At 39.1% G+C, this 23,702-nt stretch overlaps 1 long non-coding RNA gene across 1 annotated transcript in view; it reads left to right on the forward strand.

Annotated features, from left to right (window-relative positions):
* LOC135969214 (uncharacterized) overlaps positions 1–23,355 on the forward strand; it is a 120,951-nt gene extending 97,596 nt beyond the window's left edge. The window contains exons 4-5 of the long non-coding RNA XR_010584351.1: positions 6,268–6,396; positions 22,580–23,355. This is a non-coding gene — a long non-coding RNA (uncharacterized lncRNA). The remainder of the gene's footprint in view (positions 1–6,267; positions 6,397–22,579) is intronic.
* Positions 23,356–23,702: the final 347 nt, after the last annotated feature.

Raw genomic sequence — 23,702 nt, forward strand, 5'->3', positions numbered from 1 at the left:
TATAATCTTGGGAGTTCTAGGTCCCTGCCCACCACCATTTCCTCTCCACATTACTACAGCTGATGCTTTCTGGAAAGCTCCACCTCCTGGCAGGAGGCCAATCAGCACAAAGAACATTAAACCACCAAAGCTAAGGGCCCCCACAGAGTCCAGTGCACCCTCCGTTACCTCCACTGGAACAGGCACTGGTATTGATGGCTGAGAGACCCATAGATGGTTCACATCACAGGACTCTATGCAGAAAACCCTCAGTACTAGCCCAGAGCCAGGTAAACTCGCTGAGTGGCAAGACCCCAGAAGAAACGCAACAATCACAGCAGTCTGGCTCACAGGAAGCCACATTCATTGGAAAAGGGGGAGAATACTATATGGTGGGAACACCTCATGGGACAAAAGAATCTGAACAACAGCCTTCAGCCCTAGACATTCCCTCTGATTTAGCCTACTCAAATGAGAAGGAACAAGGAAACCAACCCTGGTAATATGACAAAAGGAGGCTCTTCAACATCGCCCCAAAATTATACTACTTCACCAGCAATGGATCCAAACTGAGAAGAAATCCCTGATTTAACTGAAAAAGAATTCAGGAGGTTAGTTATTAAGCTAATCAGGGAGGGACCAGAGAAAGATAAAGTCCAAAAAATGACACAAGAAGTGAAGAGATAAATATTCATGGACATAGATAGCTTAAAGAAAAAAAAAAACAGAAAAATTCAGGAAGCTTTGGACGCACTTTGAGAAATGCAAAAGACTCTAGAAAGTCTCAGCAATAGAATTGAGCAAGTAGAAGAAAGAAATTCAGAGCTCAAAGACAAGATCTTCAATTTAACCCAATCCAACAAAGACAAAGAAAAAAGAACAAGAAAATATGAATAAACCCTCCAAGAATTCTGGGATTGTGTTAAACGACCAAACCTAAGAATAATCAGTGTACCTAAGGAAGAAGAGAATTCTAAAAGCCTGGAAAACATATTTGGGGGAATAATTGAGGAAAACTTCCCCAGCCTTGCGAGAGACCTAGACAGCCAAATACAAGAAGCACAAAGAATGCCTGGAAAATTCCTTGCAAAAAGATGTTCGCCTACACACATTTTCATCAGGTTATCCAAAGTTAAGAAGAAGGAAAGAATCTTAAGAGTTGTGAGACAGAAGCACCAGGTAATCTATACAGGAAAACCTATCAGATTGACAGCAGATTTCTCAGCAAAAACCCTACAAGCTGGAAGGGATTGGGGACCTATCTTCAGCCTCCTCAAACAAAACAATTATCAGCCAAGAATTTTGTATCCAATGAAACTAAGCATCATATATGAAGGAAAGATACAGTCGTCTTCAGACAAACAAATGCTGAGAGAATTCGCCATTACCAAACCACCACTACAAGAACTGTTAAAAGGAGCTCTAACTCTTGAAACAATCTTGGAAACACACCAAAACAGAACCTCTTTAAAGCATAAATCACAGAGGATCTATAAAAAAAAAAAATACAAGTTAAAAAGTAAAAACAAAAACAAAAAACCCAAAGTACACAGGCAACAAAGAGCATGACGAAAGCAACTGTACTTATATTTCAATACTAACATTGAATGTAAATGCCGTAAATGTTCCACTTAAAAGATTCAGAACTGTAGAATGGATAAGAACTCACCAAACAACTATCTGCTGCCTTCAGGAGACTCACCTAACGCATAAGGACTCACATAAACTTAAAGTAAAGGGGTGGAAAAAGGCATTTCATGCAAATGCACACCAAAAGCGAGCAGGGGTAGCTATTCGTATATCAGACAAAACAAAAAACAACAGCAGTGAAATGATGGACAGCATATAATGGTAAAAGAAGGACAATATATAATGGTAAAAGGCCTTGTCCAACAGGAAAATATCACAATCTTAAACATATATGCACCTAACAAATGGAGCTCCCAAATCTATAAAACAATTACTAAGAGACCTAAGAAATGAGATAGACAGCAACACAATAATAGTGGGGGACTTCAATACTCCACTGACAGCACTAGACAAGTCATCAAGAAAGAAAGTCAACAAAGAAACAATGGGTTTAAACTAAACTTTGGAACAAATGGAGTTAACAGATATATACATAACATTTCATCCAACAACTGCAGAATACACATTCTACTCGACAGCACATGGAACTTTCTCCAAGATAGACCATATGATAGGCCATTAAATGAGCGTCAATACATTTAAGAAAATTAAAATTACTTCAAGCACTCTCTCAGACCATGGTGGAATAAAACTGGAAATCAGCTCCAAAAGGAACCTTCAAAACCATGCAAATACATGGAAATTAAATAATCTGCTGCTGAAGGAGCATTGGATCCAAAACGAAATCAAGATGGAAATTAAGCAATTCTTCGAACTGAATGACAATAATGACATAACCTATGAAAACCTCTGTGATACAGCAAAGGCGCTGCTAAGAGGAAAGTTCATAGCCATAAATGCCTACATCAAAAAGTGTGAAAGAGCACAAACAGACAATATAAGGTCACACCTCAAGGAACTAGAGAAACAAGAACAAACAAAACCCAAACCCAGCAGAAAGGAAATAACCAAGATCAGAGCACAACTAAATGAAATTCAAAACCAAAAAAATACAAAAGATAAATGAAACAAAAAGCCAGTTCTTTGAAAAGATAAATAAAATTGATAGACCATTAGCAAGATTAAGCAAGAAAAGAAGAGAGAAAATCCAAATAATGTCACTAAGAAACAAAACAGGAGATATTACAATGGACACCACCGAAATACAAAAGATCATTGAAGGCTACTATGAACACCTTTACACACATAAAATAGAAAACCTGGGAAGCAATGGATAAATTCCTGGAAAAATAAAATCCTCCTAGCTTAGATCAGGAAGAATTAGATATCCTGAACAGACCAATAACAAGGAGTGAGATGGAAGTGGTAATTTTAAAATTACCAAGAAAAAAAGTCCAGGACCAGATGAATTCACAGCAGAATTTTACGAGACATTCAAAGAAGAATTGGTACCTATCCTTTTGACACTATTCCACAAGATAAAGAAAGAAGGAACCCTCCCTAATTCATTCTATGAAGCCAGCATCACTCTAATACCAAAACCAGGAAAGGGCATAACCAAAAAAGAAAACTACAGACTGATATCCTCGATGAACATAGATGCTAGAATCCTTAACAAAATACTAGCTAATGGAATTAAAAAATATATCAAAAAGATAATCCACCATGATCAAGTGGGTTTCATACCAGGGATGCAGGTATGGTTTAACATACACAAGTCAATAAATGTGATACACCCATAAACAGAATTAAAAACAAGAATCACATGATCATCTCAATAGATGTAGAGAAAACATTTGAAAAAAATCCACCATCACTTTATGATTAAAACTCTCAGCATAATCGGCATAAAAAGGACATCCCTCAATGTAATAAAAGCCGTCTATGACAAACCCACAGCCAACATAATACTGAATGGGGAAAAGTTGAAAGCATTCCCTCTGAGAATTGGAACAAGACAAGGATGCCCACTCTCACCACTCCTCTTCACCATGGTACTGGAAGTCCTAGCCAGAGCAATCAGACAAGAGAAAGAAATAAAGGGCATCCAAATTGGTAAAGAGGAAGTCAAACTGTCACTGTGTGCTGATGATATGATCGTTTACCTTGAAAACCCTAAGGACTCCTCTAGAAAGCTCCTAGAACTGATAAAAGAATTCAGCTAAGTTTCTGGATATAAGATTAATCTACACAAATCAGTAGCTCTTCTATACACCAACAGCCACCAAGCAGAGAAGCAAATCAAGAACTCAATCCCTTTTACAATAGCTGCAAAAAAATAAAATACTTAGGAATATACCTAACAAAGGAGTTGAAAGACCTCTACAAGGAAAACTACAAAACACTGCTGAAAGAAATCATAGATGACACAAACAAATCGAAACACATCCCATGCTCATGTATGGGTAGAATCAATATTGTGAAAATGATCATACTGCCTAAAACAATCAACAAATTCAACACAATCCCCATCAGAATACCACTACCATTCTTCACAGAAGTAGAAAAAACAATTCTAAAAAAAAAAAAAAAAAAAGGCCTGCATAGCCAAAGCAACACTAAGCAAAAAGAACAAATCCGGATGCATCACATTACCTGATTGCAAACTATACTATAAGGCCATAGTCACCAAAACAGCATGGTACTGGTATAAAAATAGGCACATAGACCAATGGAACAGAATAGAAAATCCAGAAATAAAGTGGAATACTTACAGCCAACTGATCTTCCACAAAGCAAACTAAAACATAAAGTGAGGAAAGGACACCCTTTTCAACAATTCGTGCTGGGATAATTGGCTAGCTACATGTAAGAGAATGAAACTGGATACTCATCTCTCACCTTATACAAAAATCAACTCAAGATGGATTAAGGACTTAAACCTAAGACCTGAAACTATAAAAATTCTAGAAAATAACATTGGAAAAACTCTTCTAGACATTGGCCTAGGCTAGTATTTCATAATCAAGAACCCAAAAGCAAATGCAATAAAAACAAAGATAAATAGCTAGCACCTAGTTAAACTAAAGACCTTTTGCATGGCAAAAGGAACAGTCAACAGAGTAAACAGACAACCCACAGAGTGGGTGAAAATGTTTACAATCTATAAATCTGACAAAGGACTAATATCCAGAATCTACAATGAACTCAAACAAATCAGTAAATAATAATAATAATAATTCCATTAAAAAGTGGTCTAAGGACATGAATAGACAATTCTCAAAAGAAGAAATATAAATGGCCAACAAACACATGAAAAAATGCTCAACATCACTGATGATCAGGGAAATGCTAATCAAAACCACAATGCCACACTATCTTACTCCTGCAAGAATGGCCAAAATAAAAAATCAGTAGATTTTGGCGTGGATGTGATGATCAGGGAACACTTTTACACTGCTGGTGGGAATGTAAACTAGTACAGCTGCTATGGAAAACAGCGTGTAGATTCCTTAAAGAACTACAAGTAGAACTACCATTTAATCCTGCAATCCCACTACTGGGTGTCTACCCAGAGGAAGAGAAGTCATTATTCGAAAAAGGTACTTGCACACGTATGTTTATAGCAGCACAATTCAAAATTGCAAAGTCGTGGAACCAACCCAAATGTCCATCAATCAACAAGTGGATTAAGAAATTGTTACATGATGGAATACATATATATGTATATATATGATGGAATACTATGCAGCCATAAAAAGGAATGAATTAACAGCATTTGCAGTGACCTGGGTGAAGTTGGAGACTATTATTCTAAGTGATGTAACTCAGGAATGGAAAACCAAACATCGTTATGTTCTCACTGATATGTGGGAGCTAAGCTATGAGGACACAAAGGCATAAGAATGATACAATGGACTTTGGCAACTTGGGTGAAAGAGTGGGAGGGAGATGAGGGATAAAAGACTACAAATATGGTGCTGTGTATACTGCTTGGGTAATGGGTGCACCAAAATCTCACAAATCACCACTAAAGAACTTATTCATGTAACCAAATAACACCTGTATCCCAATAACTTATAGAAAAATAAAATAAAGTAACTAAAAGAGAATAGGCCATGTGCGTTGGCTCATGCCAGTAACCCCAGCACTTTGGAAAGCCGAGATGGGCGATTCATTTGAGGTCAGGAGTTCGAGACCAGCCTGGTCAACGTGGTGAAACCCCATCTCTACTAAAAATACAAAAATTAGCCAGGTGTGGTGGCGCATGCCTGTAATTCCAGCTACTCAGGATGCTGAGGCAGGAGAATCGCTTGAACCCAGGAGTTGGAGGTTGCAGTAAGCCAAGATCATGTCACTACCCTCCAGCTTGGCAACAGAACGAGAATCCGTCTCAAAAAACTTTTTAAAAAAGAAAAACTAAAAGAATATAATTGGATTGTTTGTAATACCAAGGATAAATGCTTGAGGTGATGGATACCCCATTTACCCTTATGTGATTTTTACACACTGCATGTCTGTATCAAAACATTCCATATACCCCGTAAATATACGCATAATATGTACCCACAAAAATTAAAAATTAAAAAAGGACATAGCAGTTCAAAACCTATGGAATGCATCTATTGAAGTAGTTAGAGAATAATGCCTAAATGCTATATTATGCTTTATATAATGCTTTAAATGCCTATATTACAAAAGAAGAAAAGTCTCAAATTAATATCCTAAACTTTATCTCTCTTTTTTTTTTTTTTGCAGTTGCAAGAGTTAATAGAGTGAAAACAGAGCTCCCATACAATGGGAGGGGACCCAAAAGGAGTTGCCCACTGCCAGCTCGAATGCCCTGGGTTTATATCCCGATCATTGTCCCTCCCCCTGTACTCCCAGGTGATTTGACTATTTCTTTACCTCATGCTTTTAGCCTAATTGATATTTTAGTGAGCCCTCTTTACTACCTGGTTGGTCGGGTGTGAGCTGAGTTACAAGCCCCATGTTTAAAGATGGGTTCGATCTCCTTCCCCAGCTAGGCTTAGGAATTCTTAGTCGGCCTAGAAAATCCAGCTAGTCCTGTCTCGCAGTCCCCTCTCTCAACAGGAAAACCCAAGTGCTCTTGGGGAGGTTGGCCAACGACTGCTCTAACTACTTCCTGCTGAATTGGGGCATAGTAGGAGCCGTGCAGTTGAGATTTCCTCGGGAGGGGTGCCTTCGATGTCATCAACATCAGAGCATGGGCTAGTAGGCTGGTCCAGGGGTCCGTGGTAGATCTTAGCCATGGACTGCATCTGGGGCTCTATTTTAAGAACAATTTGTAGTTTTACAGCTTTGATTCTGGAAGAGCCAAACTTAACAAGGAGGTTAAAGATACAGGGATTGAAATGTATGGCCTGAAGTGCAGGAGCATTTGGTGTGGGTGGTGAAAGTGGGGTTTCCTTTAGAAAAACTCCTATACGATGGGGCATCAATATTTCCGGAAAGTCAAATTCTCCCGGAAATATTGGTAACGGGTGCTACTGGTAATACAGCAGCATGGAGGGTGTTCAATGAGAGTGAAAGGGGGTAAGAGAACAGAAAAGAAAAAAATATGACAAGGGAGGGCCACGGGGATCTACAATTCTAGTTACTTTCCTCACGGTTGTCGCTTGAAGAGCAGGTGCAGATCCTCTAGGGGTTCACAGGAATAGCTAGGGTTGTCTCTTGGATTTTCGGGTTCCTTTGGCAGTATCCAGAGTTTGACTTGAGTGTGATGTATCCAAGACTCCACTCCAGCCACTTTAACCACAATTGGGGTAGATAAAATGACTGGGTAGGGTCCTTCCCAGGATGTATCTAGGGATGGGGACTTAGAGGGAAGGGACTTGACTAATACCATGTCACCAGGGTGGAATAATTCCTTTCCCTCCTCTTGGGGACAGGTTCCCTGTAATGTTTTAAGAGCTTGTTGATATTTGGCCAAGGAGATGATGTCTGCAACTAAGTTGGCCATCTCTCGGTCAAGCACAAGGCTCTTGGTCAGGAAGGGCCATCCATATAGCATTTTGCATGGGCTAAGTCCTGCTTCTTGGGGAGAGTTTTGGATTCTTAGTAAGGCTATAGGCAACACAGCAGGCCATGCGAGGTGGGTTTCTTGGGTTAGCTGTTTTTTAGATGTCGTTTGAGTGCTTCATTCATTTTCTTGACTTTTCCTGAGGATTGTGGCCTCCAGGTGCAGTATAAGCGATATTGCATGCCTAGCGCCTGGGATACTCCCTGGGTTACTACAATCTTGAAAGTGGGGCCATTGTCACTCTGTAAGCCTCAGGGAAGTCCGAATCTGGGAATTATTTCATGAATTATTGCCTTTATTACATCTTGGGCCTTTTCTGTCCTACAAGGGAAGGCCTCCGCCCAACCAGTGAAAGTGTCTACCCAGAGTAGTAGATACTGAAATCCCTGAGGTAAAATGTGGGTAAAATCTAGTTGCCAGTCTTCTCCTGACTAATGGCTTGTTCTTTGTTCTCCTGGAGGAGCTTGGCGATAAGGCAGGGGATTATTTCTTTAGCACACTTCACAGGCCCTGACTATCTGCTTGATAGTTTTGAAAAGGCCTGGGCCAGTAAATAATGATTTGGTCATCTGATAGGTGCTATCAATGCCTAAGTGAAAGGTCTGGTGAAGGGTTTTAAGTAATTGTCATTGGTTAGCTGCAGGCAAAATTTTTCCTTCTTCAGTGGCTAGCCCTCCTGAGGGGACGAAACTATGCCCTCATGAGGTTTCCCATTCTATTTCTTCTGCTGAGTACTGGGGCTTGGTCTCCTGGAGGGGATTACCCCATACTAGGAGTCCTTCCATAAGCATTTCTAGTGGAGGGTCCTGCCTTTTGGCTCTTTTGGCTTCAATATCCCCTTGGCGGTTCCCTTCTATTTCCCTTTCCTTTCCTTTCTGATGATCCAGGCAGTGTAAGACTGCCACCTCTTTAGGTTTCTGTACAGCCAACAATAATCTCCTAATGGCTTCCTGATGTTTGATAGGCATTCCCTCGGAAGTTAGGAATTCCCTTTCTCTCCATATTGCTGTGTGGGCATGGAGGATTAGGTAAGCATACTTAGAGTCTGTATTTATATTTACCATTTTTTCCTTCTCCTAATTCTAGTGCCCGAGTGAGGGCTATTAGTTCTTCCAGTTGAGAGCTAGTTCCTGGAGTGAGGGGATTACTTTCAAGTATTCCATTATCACTGACCACTGCATACCCCACCTTTCAAAGTCCCTTTTCTACAAAGGAACTTCCATCAGTATACAAGTTGAGGTTGGGATCAGTCAAGGGAACCTTTAGAAGGTCCCCTCAAGTGTCATAGGTTTGAGCAATCACTTGACAGTTATGTTCTATCTTATCTTCATTGTCTGGAAGAAATGTGGCTGGGTTAAGAGTTGCACAAGTGTGTAGTCGCAGCACTGGCCCTTCAAGTAAGAGCCTGATATTTAAGCAAACGGTTGTCTGACAGCCACATGTCTCCTTTAACAGTGAGTACGCCATTCACATCATGAGATTTCCACACAGTAAGATCTCTTCCCTGTATCATTTTAACTGCTTCAGAGACTAAGACTGCTACTGCTGCCACTACCCCTAAACAGTGAGGCCAACCCTTTGCCACTACATTGACTTCCTTACTCAGGTATGCCGCGGGTTGCAAGCTGGTCCCCTGGACCTGTGTCAGGACTCCTAAAGCTATTCCTGTTTTTTTTTTTTTCTGTGACATGTAAAGAAAAGTTTTGCCCCGTTAGCAAGCTTAACACTAGGGCTTAGGTTAGGGCCTTCTTTAGAGTGTGGAAAGCCGCTTCTGCTTCAGGTGTCCATTCTACTAAATGGGTACTGGCTTTCTGAGTTTCCTTAATTAGTATGTATAATGGCTTGGCTATTTCGCCATACCTGGGAATCCATATTCGGCAGAACCTGTTATGCCAAGGAACCCTCTTAATTGCTTCAGGGTTTTGGGATGAGGATAAGCCAGTATAGGCTGGATACATTCCTCACTGAGGACCCTGGTGCCTTTGGATAATTTTAGCCTTAAGTATTTAACCTTCTGTGAGCAGAGCAGAGCCTTTGGTTTGGAAACCTTGTAACCACCGGTGGTGAAGAAGTTTAAGAGTGCTTGGGTGGCTTGATGACACAAGGTTTCTGAACGGTCAGCTAAAAGTAAATCATCCACATACCGAAGGACAAGAGTGTCCGAGTATGAGAACTGGCTCAAGTCTTGGGGTAATTCCTGGCCAAATAGATGGGGGACATCCCTGAACTCTGGGGTAAAACAGTCCAGGTGAGTTGAGACGTTGGGTTCGAAGGATCTTCAAAGGCACACAATAATTGAGAGTCAGGATGTACAGGGATGCAGAAAAAGACATCCTTAAGGTCCAGGTGTGTAAACCACTCTGCTTCCTCTGGTATTTGGGAAAGCAGAGTATAAGGGTTAGGCACAGCTGGGTATAGAGGGACAACGACCTCATTGATAATCCTGAGATCTTGCACTAACCTCCACTGTCCGTTGGGTTTCTGTACTCCTAAAATTGGAGTATTGCAGGGGTATTGTATGGTTTTACTAGGTCTTGGGCTTTTAGGTCCTTAACAATCTTTTGGAATCCTTGATGGGCCTTGGGCCTAAGGGGGTACTACTGCCTTTGGTAGGAAAAGGAGGCGGAATCCTTTAGTTTAACTTTAACAGGATGGGCATTCTTCACTCGTCCATATTGTCCTTCTGTTGCCCAGACTTCAGGATTAATTCCTTCCTCAAGTAGGGGACAAGAAACGCGTGTTCCTTCTCCTGTGTTCAGGTGCATGATGGCCCCTGCTTTGGCTAGAATGTCTCTCCCTAACAAAGGAGTGGGGCTTTCAGGCATAATTAGAAAGCCATGTGAAAAGAGTAAACTTCCCCGTTTGTAAGAAACTAGGAAAGAGCAAACTAAATCTAAATAAAACAAAAAGAATGAAGAGAAGAGCAGATATAAATAGAATAGAGGACAGAAAAAAGTAGATAAAGGTCAATGAAACCAAAAGTTTTTTGAAAAAAAATTCAACAAATTTGACAAAACATTAGCTGCAATAACCAAGAAAGAAAAAGATGTAGGACTCAAATCACTAATATCAGGAATAAACGAGGGGACATTACTAATGACCTAGGAAATTAAAAATAATTATAGGGAATACCGTGAACAACTGCCTGCCACCAAATTACATAATTTAGATGAAATAGAGAAGTTCTTAGAAGACGCAAGTTACTGAAAGTGACTTAAGAAGCAGAAAAGCTGAATAGAACAATAACAACTAAAGAGATTGAACTCGTAATTTAAAAAAAATTTTTAATAAAAAATTCCATACCCAGATGCCCTCATTAGAGAATTATGCCAAACATCAAAAAAGAATTGACACCAATACTTTACAAACTCTTCCAATAAATAGAAGATGAAACACTTTTCAATTCATTCTGTGAGGCCAGCATTACCTTTATGCCAAAACTAGACAAAGACATCTGAAGAAAACTACAGAATAATATCTTTATGAATGCAGATGCAGAATACTTAACAAAATTATAGCAAACTAAGTAAAGTACTATATAAATGAATTATACATAATGATCATATGGGATTTGACCCAGGAATAAAGATTGGTTATATCCACAAAAATCAATCCATGTAATATACTATATTAACTAAACGGTGAACAAAAAATCATGATCACCTCAGTGGTTCCAGAAAAGCTTTGACCAAATTCAGCATACTTTCATGATTTAAAGAATCATCTCAACAAACTAGGGTACTTCCCCAATGTGAAAAGTGCATCTACAAAAAACCCATCTAACATCATACTTAAAGACTGAAACACTGAAAGCTTTCCCTGTAAGATCAGGAACAGGACAAGAAATGTCTGGCTTCTCCACTTCTATTCAACATTATATTGGAGATTCTAGCTATGGCAATTAGGCAGGGAAAAAGGTGGGGGGAAATTAATTCAGACTGGAAAGGAAGAAGTAAAACTATCACTATTTGTGCATGATATGATGTTGCATATGTGATTTTGAAATCAAACCTCAGAAGAACAGATCCCATGGTATTTCTAGGTTTCCAGAGGCCTCCAATGACTTTCATTTCATAATCACATGAGATCTAATCTTTACATTTCAAAGATGGCCTTCATGATCCATCACTTCTTCTCTTGTACTTAAGAGTTGAGGAAGTAGTGCTGAATGTAGGAGTAGATGACACTTTATTGGGGAACATAGGTCACCAAGTCAGAAACTGGGAAGATCAGGAATAAATTGGCAAGCAGAGACCAAGGAGGGTTCAAGTAGGTAGTTCACTATAGAGTGGAAAACTGTGTGGGCATCAGAAACCTGTTTTTATATGAAGCCAATGGTGTGGTGTGAGAAAAGCCCAATGAGTTACAGGAGAAAGACCTGAGCATTAATGATGAGACCTTCTATCTCTAGATCCAACCTTTCATGAACGTGCACCCAATGCTTTATCAGTTCTCTTCCTGCTGGTCTCTATCTAATTCCTTTATAAACTCTTGTCTTCACAGTAGTAGATATGGAAGTTGAATATTCTTTTTCCATACACACAGTCACACACACACACACATATGGGCATATACATATGTATGTACGTGTATATATACTTTTAGGCTGCAACAGGCACTTACTGATGTTGAGAGAAACTGCAGTATCTGAGAGACTAGAAGGAATGTGGGACTGAGGAATGACCTGAAGATTTCTGCTCTCCTATCCAGTACCCTCTCCACTTAAAGATGAATGTTTCCATGAACACTCGAGAAAATCGTGCTAAATAATTTGAATACAGGGATGAATATTGTAGTCCCTGGCTCTCAGTGACCTTACTCTCTAGTGGAGGTGGCTGGACATGCAGCTAAGAACTGGGAGTGGGAAATTATTCAAACCAGCTTCTGGGTATCCACTCTTGATTTATAGGCCTAGTTGGCTCAGCCAATCTGGATCACATACATACTGAGTCTAATCAGGATGTAATTTAAACACATATCTGAGTTTCAAGCAAGCTAGTAGCCCTCGCGTACCTTGAAAAGTGAGAGAATAGAAAAGTCAAATTCCCCTCTCCCATTGCCAAGGACTTAAACTTCATCTACAAATATGTTTGTTCCTCAGAAAAATTGATCGTATAACCTTACCTCCCACCATTACTTCACAGGTTGTCAGGAAGATTCACTGAGATTAAGCTCTCCCTGCTCACCTCTGTAAGCATTGTGAAATGTTGAACAAATCTCATCTGTAGGATCCCATGTTTGGGAGGGAAAATAACATCCATTCTGATACACAGTGCTTTCTTTCTAATATGCCAGCTATATTATTTTTATTTTGAAAGACCCAACTAATAATCTAATCCAAAGGCTATGCCCAATGGAATGAATGCCTTCTAAGCTGAGTTGTAAAGACTAAGTTTGTTTAAATTTCCTGTCCTCACTGTAAAATTCTTCCTGTTTTTGAAGAATATAAATAGATGGCAGGCACTCACAGAGATACCTGCCAAATGCAGCGTTTTAACATTGGTCTGCCCCCAGTGCTGGCAATAATGTGATAAAGTACCTATAGAGGATTTGAAACAAATAACATTGACTATTACTACAATGACTTTAACATGATAAAAAAATAAGTGATAAAATACTCCTCCCCTCCATGGCAGACAACTCATACCATCTGACTGTTGATTCACCGTTGCACTTATATTCTAGGAACTTTAAAGACATTATCTCATTAAACTTCCCAACAACAATGAAGATATTATCTTTATTTTGCAAAGGAGAAAAATTGAAAGTCAGAGAGGTCAAAAAGATATTGAATGGTGCCAGCTTGCCTTAGTGCAAAGAACAACTTTATAAGAAATGGAGCTGAATAATTGGTATCAAAATTTAAGCCAATGTCGGTGTGAGTCCATGCTTTTAACAACTACATAATACCACCATTATAGAAGAGGATTGGTCTAAGGCTTTGGATGGCTTTCTCTGGTTTAGAGACTCAAATTATCTGGAAAGAATTGTCTGCCAAGGATGTAGCAGAAACAGCACTAGATTTGTAGCTAACTTGATTAAGATTGGATTTTAACTCTACCACCTATGAGCTGTATGACCTTGGGCTATGCATTTAACCTCAGTAAGCCTCACTTTCTACAGGCAAACTTGTACCTCCTTCACAGGGTTACCATGAGGATTAAGTGTCTTCAAATATTGGAAAGTGCCTGGCACATAATAGGCATTCAAGTAATGCTATTTTCCTTCCCTAACACTGGGCCAATGAAAATTATCTAGAGTTATAACCAAAGTCCCTGTTTATAATTGGTTCTCTGCCTCAGTAAACCTTTTTTAATCCATTTATCTCAATTTCTAGACCACTTGCACCAACCAAATAAAACAAACCCTGCAATCCTCCATAAGTGTCAGAAGCTTCACCTTGAGGGAGTAGATGGTTGTATTAGTATATCTTGGTTTGCAAGAAACAGCAAAGCCAACATAAACTAAGTCAAATAATAACAATTTTAATTACACATGACTGGAAGCCCCCAAATAGTTTGGACTCTGGGCATGGTACAATCAAGTTCCCAGTTCTATTTTTCTCCACTTCTCTCAGCTCAGTCCTTCTCTGTACGTGTACACAGGTCCCAGACTGACTTTCTTCATGGAAGATGACTTCCTAAAGCCACTGAGGAAATATCCTTCCTGTTCATTTTCAGTGACAGAGAGAGAAAAATGTTTCTCTCAGCCATAAAACAAAAAGTACTTCCTTTCAGGCCAATTAGTTCAAAGTCACATTCCACTGTATCAGTAATAGTTGCTAGGTGTATGGTATGCATTTATTAGCTTAATTTTTGTTTCTGAACTGGTCACTGTCAAAGACATTTGGATTACCTTGATTGACTTAGGTAATCAAGATTCACTCCTAGTGCTCAGGACAAGACCACTTTCCTCTGGGTCACTTGGGTTAGTGTGATTGGAGAGTGGATGATGGACATCTGAACAAAATCAGGGATGTGTTATAAAGTAGGAATGGAGATAAAGGGTGTTAGGTGCCCATTAAACTATGTCCACTACCATAATGTTTAAAATATGCATGTGTTTCTCTATTCCTCACCCCCAACCAGAGACTTCAAGGTCCCCTACCGGAGGCATCTGTACCCATTTTTCTAATGAAAATTTGAATACAGGGTGAAAAATAGAGAATTACTACATTAATCCCAAAGTAGTTGGCCATCTGCAAAAAACGTAAGCTTATTCTGCTAAGAGGTAGAAAATTAGGATGGGAACTTAGAGTGTGATGAAAAATCTAAGGAGTCCTGGTTCAATATAAGGAGAATTTACAAAGAAATGGAGCTGATTATAATCGAAAAAGCCTGTTTTACATGTTAGTGAGCTCCCAGATCTATCTAAGGACTTACTGAATGACCCCTAGGCATGGAGACTATAGAGGAGATTTACCTGTTAGGTAGGAGGTTAGAAGAAAAGACTGCAAAGGTCACTTCCAACTCCACTATGTTATAATTCTATGATGGATCTGTGATTCAACTCTAAATAAATTGACAAACATCTCTCAGTAAACTAATGAAGGCATATTTTGAGAGACATAGTCTGTCAATGAGATAGATTAGATTCAGATTTGATGGACAACCAATCAATGAGATAGACATACCTGAGATGGATGGTAAAGATACTATTGATGAATTCTAGCAGTGTCTAGGCCAGTGAACTAGACAGTTGGTCTTTGGGGAAAGGTAATTAAGAGGATGCCACCTTTCCTCCCCCTGTTTGTCCTTGAATTTGCTTTAGAATATAAAGCAAATGAATATGCTAATCTCAAGTTTCTCCTGAAACTTGGGAGGCTATGTACCCAAAAGATTTTCCTGTCTTGGACTTATTCTGTGTGCATCTTTGATCTCCATCTACAGGGTTGAATATCCATTCTCAAATTGTTGTGAGTTGCCTTCTCCATTTAGCAAAGTAAGGGTTGTTATTTCCTCATAACATTCCTTTCTAAACCTGTTGTTCAAATAATTTTAAGCAATGGTCTTAGTTTCCGCCATGCATTCTTATTTGAAGCAGGAATCTAAGATTAAATATAAATTCTGCTCAAACTAAGATTCAAGTCTGTCTGGGAACATAGAATCATTAGGAGTACGTGTCAGAATCTACTTGCATTGAAGCCCAAGGAATGAACTTACCTTAAGGGCTTAAATTTATCCTTTTACTCTGTGTTCTACCTATGCACATACATTTTTTTCCTCTCCTTTCTTGCCTTACTATTTTTAATTCCTCTTTATCCCTGTATAAGATTGTTAGTTATACATTTTTTTTGAGACAGAGTCTCATTCTGTCACCCAGGCTGGAGTGCAGTGGCATGATCTCGGCTCACCACACCTCTGCCTCCCAAGTTGGAGCGATTCCTCTGCCGCAGCCTCCCAAGTAGCTGGGATTACTAAAGGCGCATGTCACCATTCCCAGCTAATTTTTGTATTTTTAGTAGAGACAGGGTTTTGCCATGTTGCCCAGGCTGGTCTCAAACTCCTGGCCTCAAGGGATCTGCCCGCCTCAGCCTCCCAAAGTGCTGGGTTTACAGGCATGAGTCACCGCACCTGGGTTAGTTATACATTCATTTATTATTATTTCAATAGTTCTCTCAGAGTAGTGGTACTCAAAATATGGTATACAGATCTCTGCCAGTTCCTGAGACTCTTTAAGGGATCCTCACAAGGTCTCCCATCCAAGTACTAACCAGGCCCAATCCTGCTTAGCTTCCAAGTTCGGGAGCATTCAGGGTAGTATGGCCATAGATAAGGGGACCCACAAGGTCAAAACTATTTTTGTAATAATAAGAAAAAGTAAGTTGTATTTTTGACTATGTTGACATTTGCACTGATGCTACAAAAGCAGTGGTGTACTCGATGAAGCAGTTAATTTTTACCAAATATTAATTTTTGAATACACATGTTAATAGTCTCTTACCAAAAATAAGAAGTCCACATCAAGCACTTCTGATATATTTCTAAGTATGATGATTGAATGGAGGAAAAGTATTGTACATTTATTTGAATTGCAAACTGAAAAGTCTTATTTTTCATAGAACACCACTTTAATTGAAAGAATGAGAGACAAACTATGGTTTATTCAGACTTGAGTATTTTGCAGATATTTCTCAAAAATGAACAAAGTGAGCCTGTCACTTCAAAGGAAACATCTGACAGCATTCATTGCTTTCAAGCAAATATTGGCTTTCTGTAAAACTCGTATTCACCACAGTGAGCATTAGAGCTTCCTAATACTTAAAGATTTGTGATGAGATTACTGGAAATATTAACTAATTTGCTTTTTTTTTTTTTTGATATTGTATCCTAAAATGTATCATCATTTGGAAGATCTGCATAACCCCAGGAACCAATATTTTTCTTTTTTCCTTTCTTTTTTCTTTATTTTGTTTTAAGCATTAACAAATTTACTTAATTATCTGAGGCAAGGTCTCACTCTGTCTCCCAGGCTAGAGTGCAGTGGTGGGATCACAGCTCACTGCAGCCTCAACCTCCCAAGCTCAGTCAATCCTCCCACCTCAGCCTCCTGGGTAGCTGGGATTACAGGCATGCACCACCATGCCTGGCTAATTTTTTGTATTTTTGGTAGAGATAAGGGTCTCTCTGTGTTGCCCAGGCTGGCCTTGAACCCCTAGTCTCAAGTGATCCTTCTGCCTTAGCCTCCCAAAATGCTGGGACCACAGCATGAGCCACCGTGCCCAGCCTAAAATCATAACAAATGTTTTAGTTTTACATGACAGCCGGGTGTGGTGGCTCACACCTGCAATCCCAGTACTCAGGGAGGCCAAGGTGGGCAGATCACCTGAAGCCAAGAGTTTGAGAGAGACCAGCCTGAAGAACATGGTGAACCCCTCTCTCAACTAAAAATACAAAAATCAACCCAACGTGGTGGTGCATGCCTGCAATCCCAGCCACTCGGGAGGCTGAGGCAGGAGAATCACCCCAACCCTGAAGGTGGAGTTTGCAGTGAACTGAGATCGCGCCACAGCACTCCAGCCTGGGTGAGGAACCAATATTTTTCAAAAGACCAGAGTGTGATGTTACAAAATCATATATGGGTTAAAAAAACATATTTAAAGGGCAAGACAGATTAATGGATTTTAATGTAACACAGTGTGGGAAGTTTATAGATATGGTTTCAGATTCCATGTTGCAAAGAAACTTTAAAATATACAGGCAACAAACAATCATATGAAAAATGCTCACCATCACTGATCATTAGAGAAATGCAAATCAACACCACAATGAGATACCATCTCACACCAGTCAGAATGGCTATAATGAAAAACTCAAAAGAAAAGCAGATGCTGGTGAGGTTGCTAAGTAAAATGAATGCTTATACACTGTTGGTGGGAGTGTAAACTAGTTCAATCATTGTGGAAGACAGCATGGCAATTACTCAAAGACCTAAAAGCAGAAATACCATTCGACCCCACTGTCCCATTACTGGGTATATACCCAAAGGAATATAAATTGTTCTGTTATAAAGACACATGCACACATACATTCACCGCAGCACTATTGATAATAGCAAAGATATGGAATCAACATAAATGCCCATCAATGATAGACTGGATAAAGAAAATGTGGTGCATATACACCACGGAATACTACGCAGTCATAGAAAAGAACAAGATCACGTCCTTTGCAGCAACATGGATGGAGCTAGATGCCATTGTCCTTAGCAAACTAACAGGAACAGGAAATCAAATACCACATGTTCTCACTTATAAGCGGGAGCTAAATGATGAGAACACATGGACACATAGAGAGGAACAACACACACTGGGGCCTACTTCAGGATGGGAGGTGGGAGGAGAAAGAGGATCAGGAAAAATAACTACTGGGTACTAGGCTTAATACCTGGGTGACAACATAATCTTTACAACAAAATGCCATGACACAATTTTACCTATATAAAAAACCTGCACATGTACCCCTGAACTTAAAATAGATGTTAAAAAAATCACCTGTTGCATTTTGGTGTCATATCTAAGGAAACTAGCAACAGTTATCAGATAAGCCTATTAGAACATTCCCTTTTGAAAACTACATCTCTACATGAAGTCAGATATTTTTCATATTCTTCTACAAAGTCAATATATAGCAAGAGACTGAATCCAAAAGCAAATATGAGAATCCAACTGTCTTCTATTAAGCCCAGCATTAACGAGACTTGTAACAAGGTAACACAATGCCACTCTTCAAAACATTTTTTTAATTTTAGAAAATATAGTTAGTTTTTGTAGAAATTTTATTTCTGTTGACATAATGAGTTCACAATTATTTTTAAATGACAATAAATATTTTTAACATTTCTTTGTTTTAATGTCTAATAATAATAATATATATATATCTCTCTCTCTCTGAAAAAAAGCTCTTTGATATCCTCAATTTTTTTTCAAATGTGAAGTTTTTCTGAAACCAAAAGTAATTGAGAACTGCTGCCTGGGAGAATGCAAGATGCATTTGTGACATATTAAAGTTTTATATAAGTTGCTTTTATAAAGTACTTTTACCAGTTCCTGGACAATATAAGGACCTTAGAACATTTTAATTCCATTTATGCCCCTTCTTTCTCTCATGGTTCTACCTTACTCCTTTTAAAAGGAAGATCAAATATTTTTATTATATATATGGTTTAAACATAAGTAATTTTATTTACTTTTAACAAATCAATATTTATGTAGGTGTACCTACATATATACCCTTTCCATTGCTCTTTATTCTTTCCTGCGTTCCTTTGCTTCAATCAGCTATGATTTTCCTTCTACCTGAATAATTTTCTTTACCATTGTTTTTTGCATGGGCCTTCAAGCATTGAACTCTGTCAATTTTTGTTTGTCATAAAATGACTTTATTTTTCCTTCCTTCCAGAAAAATAATTTCCTTGACTCTTGAAATCTTGGTTGGCAGTTACGTTCTTTCAGTCTGTTGAGAATATCAGTCCACTAATTTCTAATTTCTGGCTTCCATGGTTCTATTCACAAGGCAGTTGTTAGTGATACTGTTGCTTTTTTTTTTTTTTTTTTTTTTTTGAGATGGAGTCTTGTTCTGTTGCCAAACTGGAGTGTAGTGGCAATCTTGGCTCACTGCAACCTCCAACTCCCGGGTTCAAGCGATTCTCCTGCCTCAGCCTCCCAAGTAGCTGGGATTACAGGTGTGTGCCACCATGCCTAGCTAATTTTTGTATTTTTAGTAGAGATGGGGTTTCATTGTGTTGTCCAGGATGGTCTCCATCTTCTGACCTCGTGATCCGCCCATCTCGGCCTCCTAAAGTGCTGGGATTACAGGGTACTGTTGCTTCTTTAAAAATAATGTCTCTACTCCCCATCCCAGATGTTTCTATGATTCTCTCTTAGTCTTTCGTTTTCATCATTTATCATAGTATGATCACATGTTTCCTTTTTATTTATCTTGATTGAGAGCTTTTATTGCTTCTTTAGTCTTTCAGATGATTGTATTAATGAATCTTGTAAAATTTTAGGCCATTATTTATTTAAATATTGACTCTTCCCCACTCTCTCTACTTTTTCTGGAACATCAGTTATATATAATACTGCACATTTAGAAAATCATATCCTCTCTTTTTTTCCTGCATTTTCTTTCTTTCTTTTTTATTATTATTATACTTTAAGTTCTAGGGTACATGTGTATCACGTGCAGGTTTGTTACATATGTATACTTGTGCCATGTTGGTGTGCTGCACCTATCAGCTCGTCAGCACCCATCAACTCGTTATTTACATCAGGTGTAACTCCCAATGCAATCCCTCCTGCCTCCCCCCTCCCCATAATAGGCCCCGGTGTGTGATGTTCCCCTTCCCAAGTCCAAGTGATCTCACTGTTCAGTTCCCACCTATGAGTGAGAACATGCGGTGTTTGGTTTTCTGTTCTTGTGATAGTTTGCTGAGAATGCTGGCTTCCAGCTGCATCCATGTCCCTACAAGGGACACAAACTCATCCTTTTTTATGGCTGCATAGTATTCCATGGTATATATGTGCCACATTTTCTTAATCCAGTCTGTCACTGATGGACATTTGGGTTGACTCTAAGTCTTTGCGATTGTGAATAGTGCTGCAATGAACATAAGTGTTCATGTGTCTTTATAGCATCATGATTTATAATCCTTTGGGTATATACCCAGTAATGGGATGGCTGGGTCATATGGTACTTCTAGTTCTAGATCCTTGAGGAATCGCCATACTGTTTTCCATAATGGTTGAACTAGTTTACAATCCCACCAACAGTGTAAAAGTGTTCCTATTTCACCACATCCTCTCCAGCACCTGTTGTTTCCTGACTTTTTAATGATTGCCATTCTAACTGGTGTGAGAAGGTATCTCATTGTGGTTTTGATTTGCATTTCTCTGATGGCTTTCCTGCATTTTCAATCATTTCTTCACCTTCTGCTTCAGTCTGGCTCTTTTCTTCTGACCTATATTCCAATTCATTAATCTCCTCTTTGACTGTATCTACTCCAAGTGTTAACAAACTACTGCCTACGGGCCAAATCTAACCCACAGCCTATTTTTGCACAGCCTAGAAGCTAAGCATGTTATTTCCATTTAAAGAATTGTGAAAGAACAGATTGAGAGTATGACACAGAGACTGAATATGACCTGCAAATCCTAAAACATTTACTATCTGACCTCTATAAAAAAAGTTTGCCAATGCTAGATTATAATCTGGTGTTGAATCCATCCATTGAGTTCTTTTTTGTTTGTTTGTTTTGAGGCAAAGTCTGTTTCTGTTACCCAGGCTCAAGCGCAGTGGTGCAATCCCAGCTCACTGCAACCTTCACCTCTCGGGTTCAAGTGATTCTCCTGCCTCAGCATCCCGAGTAGCTGGGATTACAGGCACCCGCTACCATACCCAGCTAATTTTTGTATTTTTAGTAGAGACGGGTTTTGGCCATGTTAACCAGGCTGGTATTGAACTCCTGACCTCAAATGATTCATTGGCCTTGGACTCCCAAAATGCTGGGATTACAGGCATGAGCCACTGTGCCTGGCCTGTTGAGTTTTTTATTTTAGTTATTGCATTTTTCAGTTTTAATTTTCTATTTGTTTCATTTTATACATTGTAGTTAGAAGGTGATATCTTCTGTTTTATTGTGTAATTTCTTACATACTTTAATCACAGTTATTTTAGGTCCAGTATCTATATCTCCTTTAGATCTCTTTCAAGTGTCCTGTTTTCTGATTTTGATTACTTTGTCTTGTCTTATGATATGACTAGTATATTTTATTGAATGCTTGACATAATGCATCAAAAATTAGAGATAATTTGAGTGTCTGGACCATGTAATTTTCCCATAAAAAAGATTTGCTTTTACTAATGGCAGGTAAGGTGATGCTAAGGCTGAATTACCTTAATTCAATTAGTGATTCAGTTTATTTCAGACTGTGTTTCTACCTTTTCTGAAGAATAATTTATTTCTTATTCACACTTTCTCTTAAAAATGTAGTTCTTCCAGGGCACCAAGTGAAAGCCTGAGGTGGTTTCAAGGCCCTTCCTAAACTTCAGTTTACATCTCCCCAGAAGCATAAGTGGGCAAAACGTTTTGCTCAGCTTCTCAGTCTCTTTGCTGATACTTAGGCTAGGGGCAAAGTTTGAGTTGATTCAAGGATAGGTTTCAGTCTTTTTCTGGGCTACTGTATTTCTGGTTTACTCTTACTCCGGGGTATAGTCCTCTAAAGGCCACAACTGAAAGTCCAACTGGGTCCTGCTATACTCTGACAGACACCAAACTACAATTTTTGTTTCCCCAGCCCTGTCAAACTCTCAAAATATCTCTGCTCTGGTTCTCAGCCTTTTCAGCTTCTAATCAAGAGTCAGCAAATGCACTGAAGGAAAAGGAGGTGCTGAAAGTAAAGCTCACCTCTCTGAGCTTCCCTTAAGTCTTGGTTTAATGTATATGTTTGTGTGTGTATAATTTAAATTTTTCTGGTTGCCTTCCTTGGGAGGGTTGGTCTGATATAAGCTTGTTTACTATTTCCAGCGTTAGAAATATGACATTGCCCTATGGGAACAGAGAGTCAAGGCCTAAATTATTGATCCAAAGAAAATGCTTCAGTGTTGAAGAAAAGGAGAAGAAATTGTGAAAAGCAGAAGAGAGAGATTCTAATCGTAGTGGAGCGTCTGTCAATCAGGATGTCTTCCATCACAGCCCCAGTGCTTTAAGGCTAATATTCAACTATATGTGATGCTTGACCCTATGAGACAAGGCATTCTCATTGTAAGTAGCTCTAAAAATACCAGCAAAAGAAGTACTGGCAATGACAAAGGCACTGGCAACTCTTTCATTGTATTCAATACTGGACATTGGTACATTTTGGGTAAACTTCAGTCGTCTTAGCCTTATATCTTAGAGTCTTAGTGTACATATCAACAAAATAACAGCATTGGTGTCCTCCGGGGACGCTGGTGGCATTGTTTTCAATGTTTAGCATTGCCAACTATTTGCAACATTACCACATGAAGCAAAACAGAAAAGATGGGAAATTACATGCATACATGACAGCCAGGATGGCTCATTCTCTGGGCATAAATGAGATTCCTAGAAACTCCCTGAGATAACTGGTACTCCATAAATTTAAATGATACTGGGTTTCTCCAAAGTGAATGGAAGAAAAGTGATAGAAATGCTGTTTTTGTAGCTTTTACACAATCCGATTCTTACCCCTAGGCTAGTGTGGCCTGGAAAACCTGGGCTATACATGTAAATAATTCAAGATATGCCTCATGATTTTCAGTTCTAAGAAACCCTTAGCCAGTATCCTGGCACTGTCTACTTTCCTAGGGAGAGGGGAAACTAAAGATCACTACCTTCTTTATACTCCATAAAATTGGCAACAGGTGTGAGAGTTTGGCATGCCTATTCAGTGTAACCCTGGAAATTTGATTGTAAGTTCTCTAATCATTTTACTGTTTCTCTTCTTCCCAATATTGATCTGTACTCTTTGAGCTACCAGTCTCAAATCTCAGAGAAGCACATGTGGTGGCCTTGATACTAATCACTTACTTAATGTAAGTGATTTTTAACTCACAAGTCTCTAACAAACCCAGTTCGAATGGGCTCTTGTGTCATATGATTAACTGCCAGGTAAAACTGTTTCGCATCA

This window comes from Macaca fascicularis, chromosome X, assembly GCF_037993035.2.
Source record: "Macaca fascicularis isolate 582-1 chromosome X, T2T-MFA8v1.1".
Classification (NCBI taxonomy): Eukaryota; Metazoa; Chordata; class Mammalia; order Primates; family Cercopithecidae; genus Macaca; species Macaca fascicularis.